Raw genomic sequence first — 21,905 nt, forward strand, 5'->3', positions numbered from 1 at the left:
GAGTTGAACCCAGGTCAAAAAGCAGGGGTGTTAACCCAGTGGTATCATGCCACCCTCCCTTAAATACAACACAACACAATTAAATAGCAAGCATGAGAGGTATAATGAAAAATAGAGCATTTCTTGCTAATTATACTTAAACATGTTTAAACTACTTAAGATAAAATTTTATTGTCTACACTTCTAGCAAAAAAAAAACAAACCTTCAGTTGGATTCCATATGCGCACACAGAGGAAGAATTTGGATTTTTTTCAGGAAGTAAATATGTATTTTGAATCTGACTGAACAGAATGGAGAGTATTAAGTTAACAAGGAAAGGCAACTAAGGCTTTCTACCTTTACTGCAAGGTGAAAGTGGTAATCGCTATACCAACACACTGCACTCATCATTTAGATACATCATTCATTTTGTCCTTAAATATGAACAGGACAATACCACAAATCATTGTGATGACATTGCATTGAGTGTGCATGTGAATGTGAAACATTGGTTTATTTACGTATTTTTGTGTCCCACAAGAAATTCTGAGCAGAGTCTTTGTCAAGTAAATTATTATGATAAAAGTTTTAAAGTGTTGGTGCAGTTAGGGTGGGTAATTCTGCTGTAGTATGAAGAATATAATTAAATATTTAGAATTTTTTTAATTGTGAGGTTGTGATATACAGCAATAGAACCAGAAGAGTACATAGCTTTTGGGATTCATACAGAATTCAAAGGTCCAATAAAATATGTAGAACCCTTTTCACACTCTTTTTAATACAAAATAGCAGATAGTTTGGTTTAAATTTTAATTTGTTTTGTGAACTGTTAATAGTTAAATTACATTGCAACAACACAAAATAAGCTACTAATTGGCTTTGTAGTAATTTAAGTAAATAAAATTGACATATTAACAGCATATGAAGTTTGGTTCTTCAAGCTGCAACAAACTCCATTTTGAAAATTAGCATAAACAGCCATGCAATGTTATGTTTTCTGTTCTCATTTGTCTTTCAGCTGGTGCCTACAATAAATGATGTGGGACTACAGGAAACAACATAATTCTTAAACACAAGGCGCAGACATATTTATTTTTAAGGGCACAGTAAGATTACAGATGCTGAAATTAAATAAATGGTTACCTTTGAATTCATTGACTGTGAACATGATCATGTAACTACTATATTTTGCTAGAAACCTGTTACTTGCACACAATCTTTATTAGATTTAATGTTTGTCTCAAGATGAGTATTTAAAAACATTGTGCAGCAGTAAAGTTAAATGCACAAGTCTCCAGCATTCATTTGTTTGACAAAAGAAAGCTTAAATAAATCTTTTCACATTATGAGCACACCAGTCATATTTAAAGATCATCTTTAATCAGAAGTTTATAGCAAGGCATTACGAACACAATCCATTAAAATAGTATATGTCACAACAGAGGAATATATTCCAGTGGTTTAGAGTGAAAATATGTGTGTGCTGTCAAAGGATAGTAGCATCTAGACCATTTATAACTTTTAATGAGCTTTTGGATTATCATGTTTGACAAACATTGTGGCCTGCTCGGTTTAATACGAAAGAATGAATTCTAAGATAAAAATTAGGTATGTGTTTGCTTTCACAGGCTGAATGCCTTCAACACTCTTGTGGTAACTATAAAGTACCTACAGCACTCCCTAACCTATAACAATAATACAACACTGTATTTTGCTTGTAACTAAATTACCAGCTTCAGTAGAATGTTTTGTAGTTGCAGTATATTCTATGTAGTATGTGTTCACATCTTCTCCTCGTTTTTTTTTTGTTTTTTTTGTTTTGATCTCTCTTACCTATTCACTTTTCACACCCAATTGTGACCTTATTTTTACCTAATTTGGTGCAATCTATTATGCTTACAACTGAATTTCCTTATTTTTTCCTGTTATATTGAAGTCATTACTTGTATGCTAGCTGTTTAAGAGTTTTTGTCTTTGTAATACTATTACAGCAGTATTGTGTGTTTGTTTGTCTCTAGTTAATGTTGTTACTAATTATATTAACTAGTTTAAAATTAAAAATGTTAAATTACAATTTCCAGAACACAACATACACTGAGAAACATGCAATTTGTGCATTGTTTTGAATAACAAGTAGACTTCCAGCATTGCACTCCTACACAAACATTTTTAGGAGTGGAATTACTCTATTTTACACTGACACATTATGTTTATGACTTTTCATATGGAAATAAATAAGGAGGATCATGGCTCTCTTCCACTTTGAAAAATACAAAAACAACATTTAACAATGACAAAAATATCTTAAATTTCAATTTGCATATATTAAAGGTCTGCGGTGGGCTGGTGCCCTGCCTGGGGTTTGTTCCTGCCTTGCGCACTGTGTTGGCTGGGATTGGCTCCAGCAGATCCCTGTTACCCTGTCATTAGGATATAACGGGTTGGATAATGGATGGATGTATATATTAAAGGTTTTTCTTCAGATATGATTTTACCAATAGCAAAAGCACAATGAAAGTATTTTATCAAATTGTTTTTAAAAATATAAGCTCTTCAAAAAACCGTTCACATAAATTGTGTCAAATATTAAATGGAATTCAGTAGTCAAAACGTCATCAATAGTAAGTTTATTTCTAAAATAAATGATTTTATGTAGAAAAGTATTTGTAAAAGGTGGCTAGGCATAACTTGTCTTTAGCATATGTGGTGATGAAAAAGACCAGAGCTACATTTATAATATAAATCCATGATACATTTGGGCAGATCTCAGAAATAGAAACCATATTGGATTATGAAGGCATATCACAGTTGTAGTGTTGTGGATTTATTTTATTTTTTGCTCACACAAAAAATGAACTTAATCTTACAAGGATAGTTAACAAAAGGTATAAAATTAAAACAAATATTTTGCACCAATGGGCAGGATACATTTAACACTTTAGAAGGCAGGACATCAAAGCATCCACTTTTCCTGAATTGTACTAGTAATCAAAGCACAGTAACATCTGTTGCACCTAAGACTAAATTGGTTTACAGGTTGAGAAGGGAAGTCATGCCAGTGCTTCAAGCCGTATCCGATTACTTTAAGAGAAGGCTCTTAAAACATCAAAAACTTTGTTTGGGAAACGAACATACTTGAACAATCATGTCAGTCAACTTAACAATGTACAATTTTAATAGGAAACATGCTTCAGTTACATATTTTCGCTTTAATTTCCAAGAGTGGCAACAATTGTGGCACATGTTTTGTTAATATGTATTTCTTGATGAGGGCTTTGTTTTTCTTTGAATGAACAATTAAAAGTCAGATGTTTCTCATTTTTTCAGTGCAAGATGACGATTCTTCAGCAAATATTGTGTAAAGAAATTAAAAAATCATTTTTTTTATGACTCGTACAATAATATGGTGCCAGTAAAATACAAATGTTTGGTTTCAATTTCTTTATATTCTGTAATATTAGAAACTTACAAAAAAGCTGTAGTTTTGTTAATTAGCATCCTATGCTGTATATTAAGCTATAAATTTAAATATAATGAGTAATTAAAATGTGTTCCTCTGTTTTATTTTTTCTTTTGTCTAATTTCAGACTTTTTACACTTACCATTCTGTATTTCAATTTTTCTGTGCCTTTCACAGCAGTGATTTGATAGTTTTGTTTACCTTAAGTGTTTTCAAATCTTATGAAACTTGTAGCTTTGCTTGCTGTAATACACAATGAGATTTATTTGTTACCTATATTGTAAACTAAATATATAACTCAACTTCATTTGTAACATTTTCATAAGACAATGGGCTTCAGTTATAGTATCGACAAGTAATCTGGTGTATTACAAGTAATACTGTATGTTACTAAGTGCTTTCCTATACAGTACACTATTTGTAACTGTAGGTTAATATTATTGGTGGGCAGCGTGGTGTAGATGTTAAGGGTTTGGTCTTAGGACTTCAAATCCTGAGATTGAGGATCCATATCATCCTACTGAAACTATGTGACCATGAGCAAGTTACTTCAACTGGCTGTGCTCCAACAGCGAAAAAAACAAATAGAATGTAACCAGTTGTATCTCAGATATTGAAAGTCACGTTGGATAAAGACACCTTCCTTGTGGTGCTGCTCACATTCATTTCAGAAACACAGTCCTTGAGTCTCACAAACTGTGGTCTATCCGACAGAAAATTTATTATCCAGGACAACATAGGCTCATCCATCTGCATATCTATGAGTTTACCCCTTAACTGGAATGGCTGGATGGTATTGAAGGCACTTTAGAAATCAAAAAACATAATCATTACAATGCTGCCAGCTTTGTCCAGGTGAGAATAAGCCTTGTAGAGCAGATAGATACAGTGGAACCTCGGTTCACGAACATCTCAATACACGTACAACTCGGTTTACGACCAAAAAGTTCGTCAAACTTTTGCCTCGGTTCACGACTACACACTCGGTATACGAACAAGCCAGTTTACCTTTCAGTTTGTGCGTGCTGATGATTTCCGCACGTGTTGCATTGTTCTCGGTCAGACGTGCGTGCGTGCTTTCACTGTGAACTCTTTGTGCTCTATTTAATTTCCGTTCCGGTTCGTACTGCGCCGATTACTGTATTTTAGCACGTGTTCAGCCTCTCCCTGTTCATTGTTCTCAGTCAGACTTGCGTGCTTTACCTGTGAACTCTTTGTGCTCTACAGTATTTTGTGTGCTTTTGCAGTTAACCATGGCTTCTAAGCAAGTGAAGAGTGGTGAGAAGAAAGTTTTGCAGAAAATTGAAATCAAAGTAAAGAAAGAAATTATTGAAAAGTATGAGCATGGCATTCGTGTTACTTATCTTGCCGCCGAGTACAAGAAGTCAAAACCTACAATTTCGACTATTCTAAAGCAGAAAGAATCTATTAAAGCAGCTGATGTTGCAAAAGGAGTTACAGCGTTAACCAGGCAGAGGCCTCAAGTGCTGGAAGAGGTGGAAAAACTGTTCACAAGTTTACTCATTTACCAATTTGAGAACCCTCGGCTTTCAAGTAGCACAATGTAAACAAAGCCAGACTGCCAGTTATGTGGAAGTCAAACACGAAGGGTTGGGTCACAAGGACTTTGTTTTTGGAATGGCTGCAAGTGGCTTTCACTCCCACCAGCTAAACAGCTAAAAACACCAGAAACCTAAGAAATCACAAGAGAGAAAACACCTGAAGGAAAACATCCCACCATCGCGGAGCCAGACTCTCCCTCAAAACTGTAACCTCCTGTCCACCCATTTTCTCCTCACTTCATGCCAGACCTCGACTCATGCAAGGTTAGTTTTCTTGGTGGTTTATGGTTAGTTTTTGTTTTACAGATTTTTCAAATGTTCCTTTTTTTCCCCTGTGCTTAAAACTCATTAAAAAAAAAAAGTGTTTATATAGCGATCGGTTGCAAGGCTATAGCGCGAACTGCTGCAATGTTACAGAGAGAGAGAGGGGGGGGGGAGAGAGAGAGAGAGAGTAGGCTCCCATGCTGCTGAGAGAGAGAGAGAGAGAGAGAGAGAGAGAGAGAGAGAGAGAGAGAGAGACAGCAGGCTCACGTGCTGATGAGAGAGAGAGAGGGCACGTGCAGCTGAGCAGGCAGCCTGGGTGTTTGTGTCAGTGTTATTCAATGTTTTTACATTAGTTTACTATTACACTGTGCATTCTATGGAGTAATTAACTATATTTGTGCTTAAAAATCTTTTAAAAAATATATTTACATACAGTTCGTACAGTCTGGAACGGATTAATTGTATTTACATACAATCCTATGGGGGAAATTGCTTCAGTTTACGACCAGAGGTCTGGAATGAATTATGGTCGTGAACCGAGGTTCCACTGTAATTGCATCCTCCACTCCAATCTTTGGCTGCTAGACAAACTGCAGTGGGTCCAGGTGGTCTACCACAAATGTACTTGTATAGTTCAGGACCAGTCTCTCAAGGGTCTTCATGGTGTGAGACTTAAACGCCACTGGTCTGTAATCATTAGGTGAAGAGGCACCTACCTTTGGAACAGGAATAATGCAGGATGTTCTCCACAGCAGCAACACTCTTGAAGCCTTAGGGACAGACTAAACAGGTGACAGCGGATACCACATACAGTCATATGAAAATGTTTGGGAACCCCTCTTAATTCTTTGGATTTTTGTTTATCATTGGCTGAGCTTTCAAAGTAGAAGCTTCCTTTTAATATGACATTCCTTATGGAAACAGTAGTATTTCAACAGTGACATTAAGTTTATTGGATTAACAGAAAATATGCAATTTGCATCATAACAAAATTAGACAGGTGCATAAATTTGGGCACCCCAACAGAGATATTACATCAATACTTAGTTGAGCCTCCTTTTGCAAATATAACAGCCTGTAGACGCCTCATATAGTCTTTGATGAGTGTCTGGATTCTGGATGGAGGTATTTTTGACCATTCTTCCATACAAAATCTCTCCAGTTCAGTTAAATTTGATGGCTGCCGAGCATGGACAGCCTGTTTCAAATCATCCCATAGATTTTCGATGATATTCAAGTCAGGGGACTGTGACGGCTATTCCAGAACATTGTACTTCTCCCTCTGCATGAATGCCTTTGTAGATTTTGAACTGTGTTTTGGGTCATTGTCTTGTTGAAATATCTAACCCCTGCGTAACTTCAACTTTGTGACTGATGCTTGAACATTATCCTGAAGAATTTGTTGAAATTGGGTTGAATTCATCAGACCCTTGACTTTAACAAGGGCCCCAGTCCCTGAACTACCCACACAGCCCCACAGCATGATGGAACCTCCACCAAATTTGACAGTAGGTGGCAGGTGTTTTTCTTGGAATGCAGTGTTCTTCTTCTGCCATGCAAAGCGCTTTTTGTAAGGACGAAATAACTCAATTTTTGTCTCATCAGTCCAAAGCACTTTGTTCCAAAATGAATCTGGCTTGTCTACATGAGCATTTGCATACAACAAACAACTCTGTTTGTGGAGTGAGTGCCGAAAGGGCTTCTTTCTCATCACCCTGTCACACCCACACTCCATCTGGTCCCACAGCCTTTACTCTGTGTAATTTTCTCAGTTCTCTCCTTACTTGATGATCACTTATGAACAGCCCACACTGATGGTCAGAGGTGGACTTGTCACTGGCCATTCCAGTTGATGCAATGGTAGTTGTTGATGTAGTAGGGCTAGTGTGAGGAGACTATTCATCAGAAGAAGGGGGCATTGGCAGCTTTGTTCACATCCCTTTCTATCACTTGAGATTTTATTTCTTGAGTCTAGAAATTATGCCAAGTCCATTCCAGAAATCATTCATGTTAATCTGAGTGAGCTTGTTTTCTGCCTCCTTTCCTTCACTCAGTTTTTTCTTTAGCATGTTATGCACAATTGTCCATGAGTAAAATTTTCCTGCCATAGATAATTCCTGCTTTTCCCATTGACGTAGCTTGTGTTGATGATCATTGCAAAGCACAATATCACAGGAAAGTGTATTCCTTTGAAATGAGGCGGGTAATTTGCTATGCTCTATCTAAACTGCCCAGGTTCATGGCTGCGCACCTTTTTTCTGCATCCCACATAGCAGTTTTGTTTACATAGCTATTATCGTTCTCCTCACTAGCCCATCCGTGCTGCAGTATAGAAGAGTTGCACAGCTAATATCGCACTTCTCACTCTTTGGTAATACACTCATGGCTCACAAAACGCCAAGGGTCAAACCCCCCACCCTATGCTTGTCATTTATCTGTTGATGCTTCACAGCACTCAATACTGGATGGAGGTTCACCCCTCACTTGTGTTTTGTATAAGAGTGCTTCGCAGCTCTCAATGCGTCACACCGGGAAGTTGTTGGAAAGGAATGGAAAACCAAGGTGAAAGCCAGTACACATGTACACATGCTGGTAGTCTAAAGCAAAAAACAGTGGTTTCTATCCTTGGAGCTTTGCCTCTTCCCTAAGCTTGGCTGACCTTTCTCTTTCCATTTCAGAATCTGATCACATCTTTTTTTTTTCTCCTGTCCAGGACACCAGCCCATCTTCAGTTTTTTGTGTCCACCCTATTGGTTAATGCTGCTATCAATTGCTTCTGCTGCATGCTTTGAATAAAGCACAGCTCGTGCAAGTTAGTATAATGGTAATAAATATGAACAAATCAAAACTGTATCAACAAATTTAAAAAATGTGTTGGCTAATTTTCTATTTACTATAACATCAAATTTCAATCAAATCTGTCAAAGTATTTTTAAGATTTTAAGGCATTTAGTTTTTTCATGGATGGAAAAAACCATCCATAGAAGTGTCCTTTTTTAATAGATACCCGCTGGCCTAGTTATGTCATTCTGCCAAATTTCAACTTTTTTTTAAGTGAACAGTAAATAGTCTTTTTTTTGGTGAGTGACATAACCTCAAGATGAACATTTGTCCGATTAGAGCAAGCATTGTTCTGGCTCTTTGATGATCTGATAATCAGATTGGTTTGTGTTAAAAAAGAAAAAAAAAAATTAAAATGGTATATACTGTATACCCATGTGCTTCAATGACCTGTTTGAGCCTTTGTAGAACTGTCCTGAATAAATTCAGTGGGAAGGCTAAACTTTTACCATCCCAGATTATAAAGCTGCTCACACTGGGGAGTAGCAAAGCAGAAAATACTCGTTTTCATGAAATTTTATTGACAAAAAATTCTAGTGTTTAACAAAATAACATGCATGAGTTCTCACAATCCTGATGGCCCTTTATGTCCAGCGTTGTTTTTAAAAATGTTATTCGTTTGGTATTTTTATCTAAAAAAGGAAGCACACGTTAGTTTTGGAAATCAGATTTAATTTTGTTTATTAAACATTAGCCAAATTATATTTACATTAATAAGTATAACGCCCCCTTATATGGGTAAAGTATTTGATTAGACTTTTCAGTGCTAATTGACTTAAACAAATTATAACATGCATTTTAATCCTTAAATAATTTTGTGGTTGAGATATCGCTTTTAAGAGTTTTAGGAGTTTTCAGCACCTTATTTTGGAAGTGTCAGTTTCTTGTGGTTTCTTTGAATGTATCAGTGATGTGTTTACTCTTGGAGGAATCATGCAATATTTTATGCAACAAACTAGTTTTTATGTACTTGTGGTATTTGGTGGCTAATGGGTTACACTGACAGTTTTTTGTGGTCTTAAAATTGTTGCATGTATTTTTTGTATACATTTAATACTTTTCAAAGATTGCCTCAAAATGAAGTGCAGGAAAATTAGAGTTCTTGTGGATGAGAAGTGTAGATTTCCTCCATTCAGTTAAAGTCTTCTACTATATATACCTACTCTTAATTGAGATAATAAGAGGCACTGCATAAAATATAAATACAGTATTTTGTGATTTAAAAAGAATTATTTCTACAATGTAGTTAAGAAAATGCTTGTTACTGATTGTTAATCTTCTTATAACTGGAGAAAAATATTTACTATCTTAATACGAGACATTTTGAATATCAAAAGGTTGCGAATTAAATTCCAGCTTTCAATTTTTATAGTGTTTCAAATCTGAGGCATCGTCACATCACAGTTGAACAACCAGCTGCTATATTGACTTCTGACATCCGTAATTTTAGATTTAGAGCGAAGTATACACTGTTTGTGCTTGACACATTGAAACAGTAAATCTCATTGATTAAAGCCCTGCTTGTGATTTACCATATTTAGCAAATATAGGAACCCGCATGGCAGTTTTTTTTTTCCAGCAGTTTAATTTATCAAACTTTAGTCCTATGTTGATCTTAAATTGCAAGTTACATTTTAAGTTGCAGCAGTAATGGAAGTATTTATATAAAGCATCCCTGAAAATAAGATCTGCAAATGTTTATCCATTGTAGTCAGTGTAGTAAAATAATTGTTCATAGTTTTGCTGTTTTATTCTGCCCTATATTTTACCTCACTTGAATAATGATGAATGCAGTAATATTATTAAGGAAATTAAGCTTACTTAACCTTGCTCTTTCATTACATCTTGCTATCTGTAGTTCTTTTATTAATGGTCAATCTGAGGTTTTGAGGAGAAATTTATCTAAATTGTTAAACACTCTTTTGCCCAAAACATGACAAAATGTAACTTCTATGCGGCCTTTAAGTTATCTATATAACACTGAGTACATATCAGTTTTCTCTGTTACTGTATGCCCTTCTGCATGCCATAAATTAGTAATGCTATTAAACATTTCACTGTTTGAAACGTCAAAGGAGACGTCTAAGTCTGCAATGGAGTGTAATTTGTAATTCATTAGACTAATTTAATTATTTCCAATGTATTTTGATGATCAGTTAACAGTTTTAGAGAAAAAATAGTTAAGTATTTTGTTTTCTTTTCCATTTTTGGTAAGGGATGCGCTTTCTTCTAAGTGATCTGTCCACTTGGATTGTCTTACCACACACAGTGCATTCAACATTAATAATTTTTATATAGCACTGTTTATTACTTGGATCTGTATTCAAATGATAAGTGCAAAATCAGGTGATCAATACATAAAGTTGTCAATTGACAAATGTTAGAGCAAATTTCAGGGGTTTGGTTTCAACAAAAAAAAGAGTGGAGAGAACTCCAGCATTCTACACATCCTAAGGAATAATGTCCAGCTCCAGCTGGCCATTTGGTCTCTCCCTGGGCATTTTAAGAGTGCACAGACAGATACTAAGGCAGCTGCCCAAGACTGGGTCTGTGAAGCAGGCACAACACTTGGCATCATTGTTTAATGTTTATGCATCTGCCACCTGCTTTAAGACAGTGTTCTAGAGCACGGACAAATTGTCTGGCCAAAGACTGAAATAGCACCCTGGGGTCCAAGAATTATTGGGTTTTGAGCCAGTAGAGGAGAAGCACATAACTATAAAGTGGTAACTACATGGAATGTGAGAAAACAGGCTGCAATGAGTTAAATTACAATAGCTGAATTTGTAGTATGCAATACTATGTTTGAAATAAAATAAACTTCCTCTGCAAGTGATAAAAAGCTAAGGATCCTAGTGAGCTGGAGGTTTTTGCAGCAACCACTTATTCAAATGTTAATCTGTGTTTTACATTCAAATCCAATTAATTATTTTTCCAAGCTTAAATTCATGAATTCATCTTGACATTAAGTCATTTTACTTTCTAATTCTTACCCCTGTCAGGCTGGGCACTATTATGCTATAGAGCTAACCTGGTATCACTTAGGAACTTTCATATAGAATAACAAAAAACCAAAGCCTCCTTTAGAAAGTTAGATAAATATAATGTAAAGTTTAATTTCTGTAAACATTAAGCTACTCTCTGTGACCCTTACAACATCATATGCCCTCTGTAATTATCAACATGTACAGTACATGATGCCTTTCACACTGCCTGACCATGTTCACTATATTGTGGTTTTGTTTTGTTTTTTTTTTTTGTTTTCTTTAATCAAATAAACAGATTACTTGTTGGCTCTCTGGCAAGTTGATGTTCCCTTCTATGAGTTGCAAAACCGAACTGGGGAAAGGGATTATACCTGCTGTCTTATGTATTTACATGCCCTTAGCTCCTAGGCCATATCTGCTATTTGTTCTAGTTTGACAGAGTACAGCAGAGCTACATAGTATACAATCAAGATGATGAAATTTGCAGACCTTGTACAACAAATTACTTCATAATCAAAGCCAGAAAAAAACATCAAACCAGAAAAAAACGCAGAGAATTAAAAAAAATAAAGGGAGAGAGAGAGAACAAAACCTAACAAAGCAAAAATTCAAACTCCTCCTCCCCCCCACAAATAAAGATAGGAGAATCAAGAACAGAGAAAAAAATCTCTCCTCCTTTATAAATGCTTAATCTATTTTTTTTAAAGTCTTGCTAAGTTTCAGACAGATCCTCTATGTGGGAATTTGATTTTTTCCAGTTTCAAATAATATAAAATGTTAGTTACCCACTGAGATAATAAAAGCTGGGTTAGGATTCTTCCATTCCTGCAAAATTAGTCTATGTAGTGCTATAAGTGCTAGTACCGTGGTATAGACAATTGCAATCAGTTTGTCCTTATCCACTTTAAGCCCATTTGGGTTTACACCAAATATAACTCCTGATTGGTTGGGAGTGATTGTGACACCATGGCTATCTGATAAGCATTTAGTGATGCTATTTTGGTATATTACCAAAGCATATGGCCTAGCGAGCCTGGAAATGAATGCCAACTCTCTCTGTTGGATTTTGGCTGGGATACACTTTGGACAATTTTGAATGAGGTATTTGTGACAGATGAAGGATTTTAGGTTAAATTATTGAGTGCTTTGCACAAATGGCACTGGAGTATATTCTATGTATGGCTGACTTCCATTGCTTTCCTGAAATGTTAATTGAGGTGTTCTTACATATTGTTGAGATCCTGTCTGAGTCTTCAAGACCGACCAGTATTGCAAGGGGAAGCGTAGAAAATTGGGTCGGTTTCTTTTAATTAAATTTCTAATCTGAAAATAGTGGAGAAATTCTGTTGCTGGAAAGTTTAAATTTGAAGTGTAATGGATCATAACTGACACATTCTCTATATACAGTTATCTAAGTGTCTTAATCTAAAGTGTTTTCCAAAGATTAAATATCCTGTATGTTTGAGAAGGCTGAAAAAGGCGAATATGTAGAGGACCAACAGATAAGTTTTTCTGCCATGGCATGTGTTCTGCTTGCGTCCATTTTCTGTGTGATTGGTAGATAATTGGATTATGGGTATACTGAACAAAAGTTAGTATTTACTGGGGCACAAAGCAGGGAATATAAAGAAGTGCAGCATGATTTAATTTCCATTGTAAATTCATTGATTCATTGATTTGTGTCAATATCCAGGTCGTTATAGCTTGTATATTTGCTAGCCAGTAATAAAAATGAAAGGTAGGTAATGCCATGCCACCTACTTCTTTAGATTGTTTCATAGTTGCCTTTGGAATGCATGGTTATCTCATATTCAAGAGGTGATATTATCATCGAGTCTAGTTTCTTAAAGAATGAATTGATATATAGATAGGGATGTTTTGAAACACAAATAGAAAGTTAGCACAGAGAATCAATACTGTCAAGATGAACATCATTCCTAAGGTGAGATAGAGGGTAGACCAACAGTTAACATCTTGTTTGTGTTTTTTTTTCCCCATGCTATTACCAATATTGTGTTGAAAGAAAATCTTTATATTTATTTGTGATATTTAGGTATTTAAATTGAGAATGAACAGATAGATGTCTAGTCTAGCATGATGTGCTGGAGAGTTCACTGGAAAGTACAGTTTTATTCAAATTAGTTTTGAGTGCAGATGTCTTTGAAATTCTGCTAATGATAATGAAGATATTGTTGGGCCTAATTCAAAATATTCCATATTATCTGCATGTAGTTACTGTATATATACAGTTTGTGCTCTGTCGTGAATACATAGTCATATTTGACTCTGTTGAAGTCATTTTCTCCATCCAAAGATAAGATCTCTGGTGTTAGTTTTTGTGGGTGAGTATATTACATTAAACAGATCTCAAAGGTTTGAGGCTTAGTATCTTCCTTGATGGACTGTGGTATGAGACTTTGATACCAGATGGTAGAAGAGAGAAGAGTCTATATAATGGGTAGGAAGGGTCTTTCACAATGTTTCTGGCTCTGTTACAGCAGCAGGTTTGGTAAACTTGTCCCCCCCTCCCCCAAATGGAGGTAGAGGCGCACTAATAACAATAACCTTCTCAGCTGCTTTCACTACCCACTGTAGTGTGTTGTTGTCTGAAACATTATAGTTCCTGTACCAGACAGTGATGCAGCTACAGAGCAGAATGGTTCGCCTATAAAATGTGGTGAGGATTGATGGGGGCAGGCTCGCTCTTTTCAGTCTTCACAAAAAATACAGACTCTTCCAAGCCCTCTTTGCTATGGAGGTGGAGTTGAGGGACCAAGAAAGGTCATCCATGATGTGGACTCCCAGAAACTTTGTGTTTTTGGTTGTCTCAACAACAGTGTCTTCAGTGATGAGAGAAGGGTGAGCAGTGCTGGATTTCCTGAAGTCTATTATCTATTTTGTCTTTTCAGCATTAACAGAGAGATTATTGTACTTAAACCAGGCCGCCACTCACGCCACCTGATCCATATATGCTGATACAATATCGTTCTTAATGAGACCTACCACTGTCATGTCATCTGCAAACTTGATGATATTGTTTGAACTGAACTCTACTGAGCAGTCGTGTGCAAGCAGTGTAAAAAGCAAAGGGCCAAGGACAAAGCCCTGTGGTGCTCCTGTGCTCAGTGTGATGGTTCTGGAAGTGTTTGTGCCATTGTAGACTAACTGAGGTTTTTCCATTAGAAGTCTAAAATCCACTTTACAAGTGGTGTGTTGAGGCCCGGCCTGCTCATTTTAGTGAACAGTCTCTGTGAAATGATAGTGTTGAATGTTGAGCTGAAGTCCTTACATGACAGTCCCTTTTGTCCAGGTGAGTAAGTGACAGATGAAGTGCAGTGGTTATGGTATCATTGATAGACCGGTTGGGTTGGTAATCAAACTGGAGAGGGTCCAGTGAGCTGAGGAGGGCAGCTTTGATGTGGTTCATGACTAGTCTCTCAAAGCACTTAATGATGACTGATGTGTCACGGGGCGGTAGTCATTCAGGCAGGTTAAAGAATTCTTTGCAACCAGAATAATTATAGTGGTCTTTAAACATGCTGGAACCAACTGCCTGACTCAGGGAGATGTTAAACACATTGGTGAGGATATCACAAAGCTGGTCTGCAAAGTCCTTGAGTACATGTCCAGGTATGTTGTCAGGACCAGAATCTTTGTGAGGGTTTACTCTGATTAGAGCTTGTGTCACTGCAGTTGTGGTTAGACAGATTACCTGCTCATCTGGGAGAGGGGTGGATTTCCTTGTGGGCTCCCCGTTGAGTGCATCGAATGGTGCATAGAAGGCATTCAAAGTATCAGTGAGGGAAGCATCACTGTCACAGAGAGAAGGTTTGTAATCTGTGATGAGCTGAATGTTCCTTTGCATGCTCAGAGCATCACTAATGTTCTGAAAGTGCCCTTGGATTTTTTTGAGTATATGCATACTTTGCTTTTTTGATTGCTATAGCTAGGTGCACTTTTGAGGGTTGCCTTGTCTCAAGACCTGAAGATCCTGGGCTTTCGGCAGCCTCTGGACCTCTGCAGACATCCAGGGTTTCTGGTTGGCTCTTAGGGCCGGGTTGTACTTCATGATCAGAACATTTCTGCGCATGCATCATGGGATACCACATGTTGCCAGTGTTCTTTTGATGTGTCCTCTGAGCACATCATCAGAAATTAACACAATGTGTGCGTGAGTTACAGTACCAGGAAAAATCTGGGTAGTTTGTGTGTTTTGGTATGTGACATGCAGCTCCAACAGGATCAATCTACATGCTTCGATCGATGTTTGATGAATTGTCCAATATGGTGAATCAAATCATCAAACTCAAATGCTGACATGTGAAAATGCACGTTGCCTTTCTTATCAATTTCTTGCATAGGCGATAGAAGCATCACATATTCCCCATCTCACTTGTCATTTTCTGTGTTGCTTTGTGGTTTTTTTGCACCTTTGCAACATCAGAATGCAAAGTATTTTCAATGTATTAAAATTCTCACACCTCTGGTTTTATTTATATTGTACTAGGGGGCTCTGCCCCCTGCTCGCTTTGCTCGCCAACCCCTGTGTTTGGTTAATCAATCCATCTATCATCCAACCTGCTATATCGTAACTACAGGGTCACTGGGGTCTGCTGGAGCCAATCCCAGCCAACACAGGGCGTAAGGCGGGAAACAAACCCCAAGCAGGGCGCTAGCCCATCGCAGGGCTCGCACACACACACACCAAGCACACACTAGGGACAATTTAGAATCGTCAATCCACCCAACCTGCATGTCTTTGGACTGTGGGAAGAAGCACCCAGAGGAAAGCCACGCAGACACGGGGAGAACATGCACACTCCACGCAGGGAGGACCAGGGAAGCGAACCCAGGTCTCCTAACTGCAAGGCAGCAGCGCTACCCACTTTGCCACCGTGCCGCTGTTTGGTTAACTGGATATACAATTTTAAAAGCTTTTTTTTTTCTTTGGAATTGTTTGTTTCATTAGTTGCACTTTTTTACTTTAAAGGTTTATTAAAAACAATATTTGAAATTACCTTTTATTCAAGATCACATAGAATTTTGAATCCGTTTTTGGAGATATATTGTGACAATGCAACATATAATCGCCTGTGAGTGAATATTGTTTCTGTTTCTCTAATAAATAATCCGACGTTTTCTAATGGTTGTCGCTGTGATTTGTTAATTGTCATAGCAAAATCTAATCTCAAGGTAAACTGTAAACATTTTAATACGAATGGCATATCACGATCTTCTTTGGTGTCTAATGTTATTCGCGGAATATATACATCACCTTTCTTGTCGCCTGTTAAAATTTGCATCGCTTCTCCGTCATCATAAATATACACCTGACCGAATTGTGTATTCTTTGAAATTAAACTTGTCGTTGCTTTAACTGTTGTGGGACGACCTTGCTTTGTCCTGCTATTTTTTCAATTACACCTGGCTCTGATGAATAATTACCTTTTTGTTTGCGCTGAGATCTTTACTATCTTTTTTTTTTTTTTTTGATACTGTAGCGACTGACGTAATAAAGTGTCACAAAACCCAAACACAACTGTCTAGCATCCTCTCCGACCCCTCCTCCCCCGGGTCTTGCCTCCCCCTTACCGTTTCAATCAGTACCCCGCCATCAGTCTTGCTGTACTCCGCCCCCCTCAATCGGACCTATCAGTCACTTAAAACAAAAAAGGCTTCAACTTGCTGGCAAGCTGCCTGTTCTGCTTGTCGCATGTCGTTGTTTTAAGAGCTGGGAGCACATTATGCGTGTCTGCCAAAAGCAATCCAACAACTGCTTAGTTAGATGTCTATGGACTTGTTTTAAATGATGGCTCACTGACTTATCTGGCGTGACGTTGTAAAAACAATAATTGTCCTTTATTTCTGGCCCGGGCGTGGTTAAATCTCTTTCTTGCAGGACGTATAACGCTGCTCCCGTTTATGAAGTTCTAATCTTTTAATTCTGAGCCCTATTGGACGTGCTTTGTTTTCAATTCCACTTGTTCCGGGCTGATTATCACTTTCCTTATTTTCAAAATTTGCATCTAGATTATTGTTTTTCTTTTTAGCATTTTTTTCTCTCCACCGCTTTTGGGTCTCTTTTCTCCACGCTTTTCTTTCTTCTTCGTTTAGCCGTCGACGTTTCATTTCTACAATGTTCATTTCATTTCTACCGTATTGACCTTATACACTTTATATGCACTGAGAGCCATGGAGCTGTGTGTGCAGCACGACTGCCTTTACACTACTGATTTTTTTTTTTTCTGCCCGTGGTCTTATCTTGTAAGTAGGGCGTGTCTTGCACCGTGGCAAGGCTCTTTGGTCTAGCGGGTCTTTAAAATGTCTTCCGAGAGGATCACGTATCGTAGCCTTGCTTTTGCTTTGCTTTCCAGGATTTCCTTTTATAATAGAGAGATATCTGGAATAAAACATTTGGTCAATATGGTATCATTGCAGTCAAGACCGGTTCTTAATTATTGAGTCTCCTGTATATACACTACTTTTTTATATTTAGATAGTGATTGAAGCCTTTGACATTCCATCTTAAAAAGTTTAACGGTTGGTCAATGAAGTACTGCTTCCTAACATTTGTGAATATTTTGTAATCTCAAGTGAAAGCAATGTGTTATTTTAGAATTTAGTTTTTATTTTGTAATCTTAAGTAAATAAAAGTGTGATAAATAGTAACTGATAAATAGTAACTTGTTCTTTTTTCCTTCTCTCCCCACTCAGCCCACCCTCATCTTGTTTCCGCAAGTAAAGCTAGACCACACTTCAATGTCCCAGTTTTTTGAATTGCCAAAAGACAGGGCATGCCAAAAACAAAGAGACCCTATTGTAGTAAGGATTAAATTGAGATATCCTATATTAGTATGGTCCAGATTCAATCCAGTCTCCTGGGGAGAAAAACAAGAATAAATAAGCATTTTTAGTCCAAAATAACATATTTCAAAAGAAATATGCTTAATAATGTGTATTGTATACTTTGCATAGTGTAACTATATACTTTGTGTTCTAATTGTTCCCCTTCTGTTGTGTTACCCAAAAAAATGGGAATTAAAGTAGTTTCTTTCATTTATAGGCAAGGTTATGTACATTTAAATACTTGCATGTGCATATAAACATATAAACCCTCACCCACTAGTGTTAAATCTACTTGATCCATCTTTAATATATCTTTACATTGCAAAGACACAATATGACTTGTGTTTTAAAGAATGTCCATATCTGTTTTTTTCTGTTTTTCTGCTTCTAGCTAGAGTTAATGAGCATTGATTGTCCAACTGTTACTTTTAATTTAGCAAAAGACTATATGTGATTTCAGTTTGGCATATGTACTATTTGATGCTGTAGAATGCAGCTCGTTTTGCACCTCATGACGGAGAGAAATCTGGGAAAATATGAATGTCAGTTTTTCAACATAATCTCCTGTTCAGTCTGAAATGAGACATCAGGTTTTCTTTATCCAGTAGTTTGTCATATCTAACAATCAGGCTTCAAGGTTTGAAGGCATTCAATCCATGTATGAGATAAGCAGTTGAGATATCAATTTAAGATTTAGTCTTCTATTATTTAAGAAAACAATTCAGCTACGAATTTCACTGGGTTTCGGGCTTTCATGGTTTTCAGAAAGTCTTTGGATTCATATGTTTGATTAATGTCTTCCAGGTGAGCCCAACTACTTTGCTTTTATTCTCAGTTTTGCTCATATTTTGCTTGATTTTCTTTTAATTTTATATCAAAGTTATTGCTTAACATACCTCCTGATCCTTCCTGGCTTCCTTCCTTTATATCCACCCAGAGTGAGGTAATCCGACATGTTCTCTGTGCACAGAAGGCCCAGTTACATATTCAGAAAGAGTTGATGCTGTTGACTACAGGTGGTGTTGGCAGTAGTTGATGAGTGGGGATGACAAGACCCTGGCCATTTCAGATATAATGCTGAAAACCTACCTACCATACCTACCATTTACACTCCTACCTTTGCTGTCGGCCGGAGTGGATACTACATCCTGAGGCCCTGGCTACCTTTGCTTTCTTCCTCATGCTCAGTCTATGGAAGACTGTATTATAACTTGGGACTGGCTTTGATTCATTTTTTTTTTTTATACAAATGGGAGCTAAGAAACCAGCAGTTATGCTGACTTCATTTAGAAATGCAGCTATAACTGTGTACTTGAAGAAGCTCTAAAGTTCATTAAATTTTTTGCTCATTAAAAGACAAGTAAAATGTTGACCATTGTATGCCACACAGTACCTTGTCTGAGTTACTAAGTGCTGAAACATCAGACCACTTAAATGAATGACCCCTCTGCCTTAAGCAAGTTCTCTTTGAATTTGATTTAATTGGCTATATACTTGATTTGGTTCTGTTCTGAGAGTTTGTGACTGAGCTAAGCAATTAAATAAGGACCACTACGCCAAAAGGACTGCATTTATTCAACCAACACCAACTTTCCCATGCTACCCAGAGGTCACTCGGTGAAGATGCTTCGTGTAGCAGTGGCGATTAGGTAATGCAGCTAGGAGACAAAAACTTTAACAGGCTCAAATGGCTTAACAGTATAAAGATTCAGATCATTAAAAAAATATTTGGACACAGCTGCTTTACTTACTTTGCCAAATCAACCTCTGCAACTAAAGCATTAGTGAATAGCTCTGATCAAAAGGTCTGCTGGAATGGCAGTCAAGTAACCCCTTGAAAATGCCCAGAAAAAAGACAGGAAGACACATTTAAGTGCAATGCCACTGTGAACATAAACTTTGAATTCATAAACTGTTCTTTCATATAACCTACTTTACAGCAGCAATCCTGGAGCATTTTACATGATTACTTAAGGTAAAAAACAAAATTACAATCAATCAATGACAACATGCATACAGTGCTCTAATTATGCACATCTTTTTTAACACTTCACGTTGAACTACTTTAAGTAGAACTTTTTTGTGTACTTGGATATACAGTGTGCACACTCAATTTTAATTTTTAAGATTTATGTGTATATATTAGATATTTAGTAACCTATAGTCTCTGGTTGTAGGTTCTGAATTTTAGCTGTTTGATTACAGAATGTGTTTTGTGTTAAGTTCTTTGCAATAGTCAGTTTTGCATTTTTAAAAAGTTAAGGTAAAAAGTAATTTTAGATATGGTGTTTTTTTTTCTGCCTTGCACCCTTTGCTAGCTGGGATAGGCTCCAGCACCCCTGCAATAGTGTTCAGGAGGAAGCGGGTTAATAAATGACAGACCAAAATTACTAGTGTTACTCCTTGTAACACAAGTGAATAGGATAACAGGTTTCAGTGGTGCTAGTACAGCTAGAAAAGATTTTGTAATAACCAATGGGTACTAATACATGATTGATTAAGTTATAAGCTAAGAGAGTTAACATTTTGACACTGAAGAAATTGCTGCTAAAAACTGGACTCTACAGCCATTTGCAAATAAAAAATTTAAAACTACTGATTTCAAGCATTAATGTCCATTATATTTACTAGTAAGGTTTTGGCTATATTTTTAAATAAATTTAATGGTATTTAAATAAAAACAGATGTGAAGTTCTCACTTTCAAAAACATGAACATTTCTAGGTGACCTCATACTTTTGAACGGTAGTGTATTTACTATGTTGACTGAAAGCACACATCATATAAGATACAAAGCATTTTATCAACCTGAACCTCAGGCTACTTTTTGGCATCCTAACCTGTTAAAGTTTGGGATTATAGGGTGTAGCGATGCTGTTGTGGCTTTTTTTTATATTACTTATTAAACAAGTTACAGACATTAAGTAACATTAATCAAAATGCAAAACTTACAAACTTACTAAAGAGGTTATTTTTTTAAATGGCTGAAAGATAAGATATTTGAGTTAGTGTGTGTGAAATGGAAATTTTAATACATTATATTACAATTTACATTTAGTTGTAATCTGTATATTTTTTACCGACTCTATGACTCCATAGTTGGCAGTGTGGTGTAGTAGTTAAGGCTTTGGACCTACAATTTTAAATTCTGAGCTTGTGGGTTCAAATCCTGGTGCTGGCTAGGGAATCCATTCCCGGACGAGTTTATCCATTCCCGAGAATTCGGGAATCCCACATGTCATTCCCGGGAATCCCTGGCTCCCAGGAATGACACAGTGCACGGGCATCTCACATGTGAACGGTTTTAGAACGAGTGACACTTATTTTTAATAAAACTACTGCAATATGTTGACACCAATAAAAGACTAACCTTAACTACAAGCAGTTCATGCTGTCATATAAGCACATGTATCTAGTTAGTTGCAGTAATAAGAGCATAGGAAGCACAACGTGTCGAGCGTACGGTCGTCCAGGCGAGAGCGCACCTTCATGTAGAGTACGCCAGCCGCTGAGAAAGCACGCTCTGCCTCCACTGAAGTAGGCGGCAGAGTCATCAGATACCGATACACTTGTTCTAAATAATGCCTGTGCTTGCCGTTGCTCTGAAACACCGCCGTTTCAGCTTTTACTGATGCATCCAGTTTCTTGTCATCATTCTGTGATGGCAAGTTTCTTAGCACAGATAATGCGGATGCAACAGACTGATACATTGCAATTTCAAGTTGCTGTTCAAAGCTGTCAACAGCTCAGATGTCAATGAACTCTGCCCTGTCCCAGCATTCGTGCACTGCAGAGTGCAGACTCCTCCCAGTCCACTGTGTTCAGTCAGCTGGGAGATTGACTGCTGCTGGTCTGTTGTTGACTGAATTAATCGGCAACACACTACACCGTGGGCCAAAAAACCGTGCCACTTAATTATTTTCAACTATAACTCTGTTATTTCTTGATCGATTTTTACACTTTTAC

The sequence above is a fragment of the Erpetoichthys calabaricus genome, chromosome 4 (genome assembly GCF_900747795.2).
Source record: "Erpetoichthys calabaricus chromosome 4, fErpCal1.3, whole genome shotgun sequence".
Classification (NCBI taxonomy): Eukaryota; Metazoa; Chordata; class Cladistia; order Polypteriformes; family Polypteridae; genus Erpetoichthys; species Erpetoichthys calabaricus.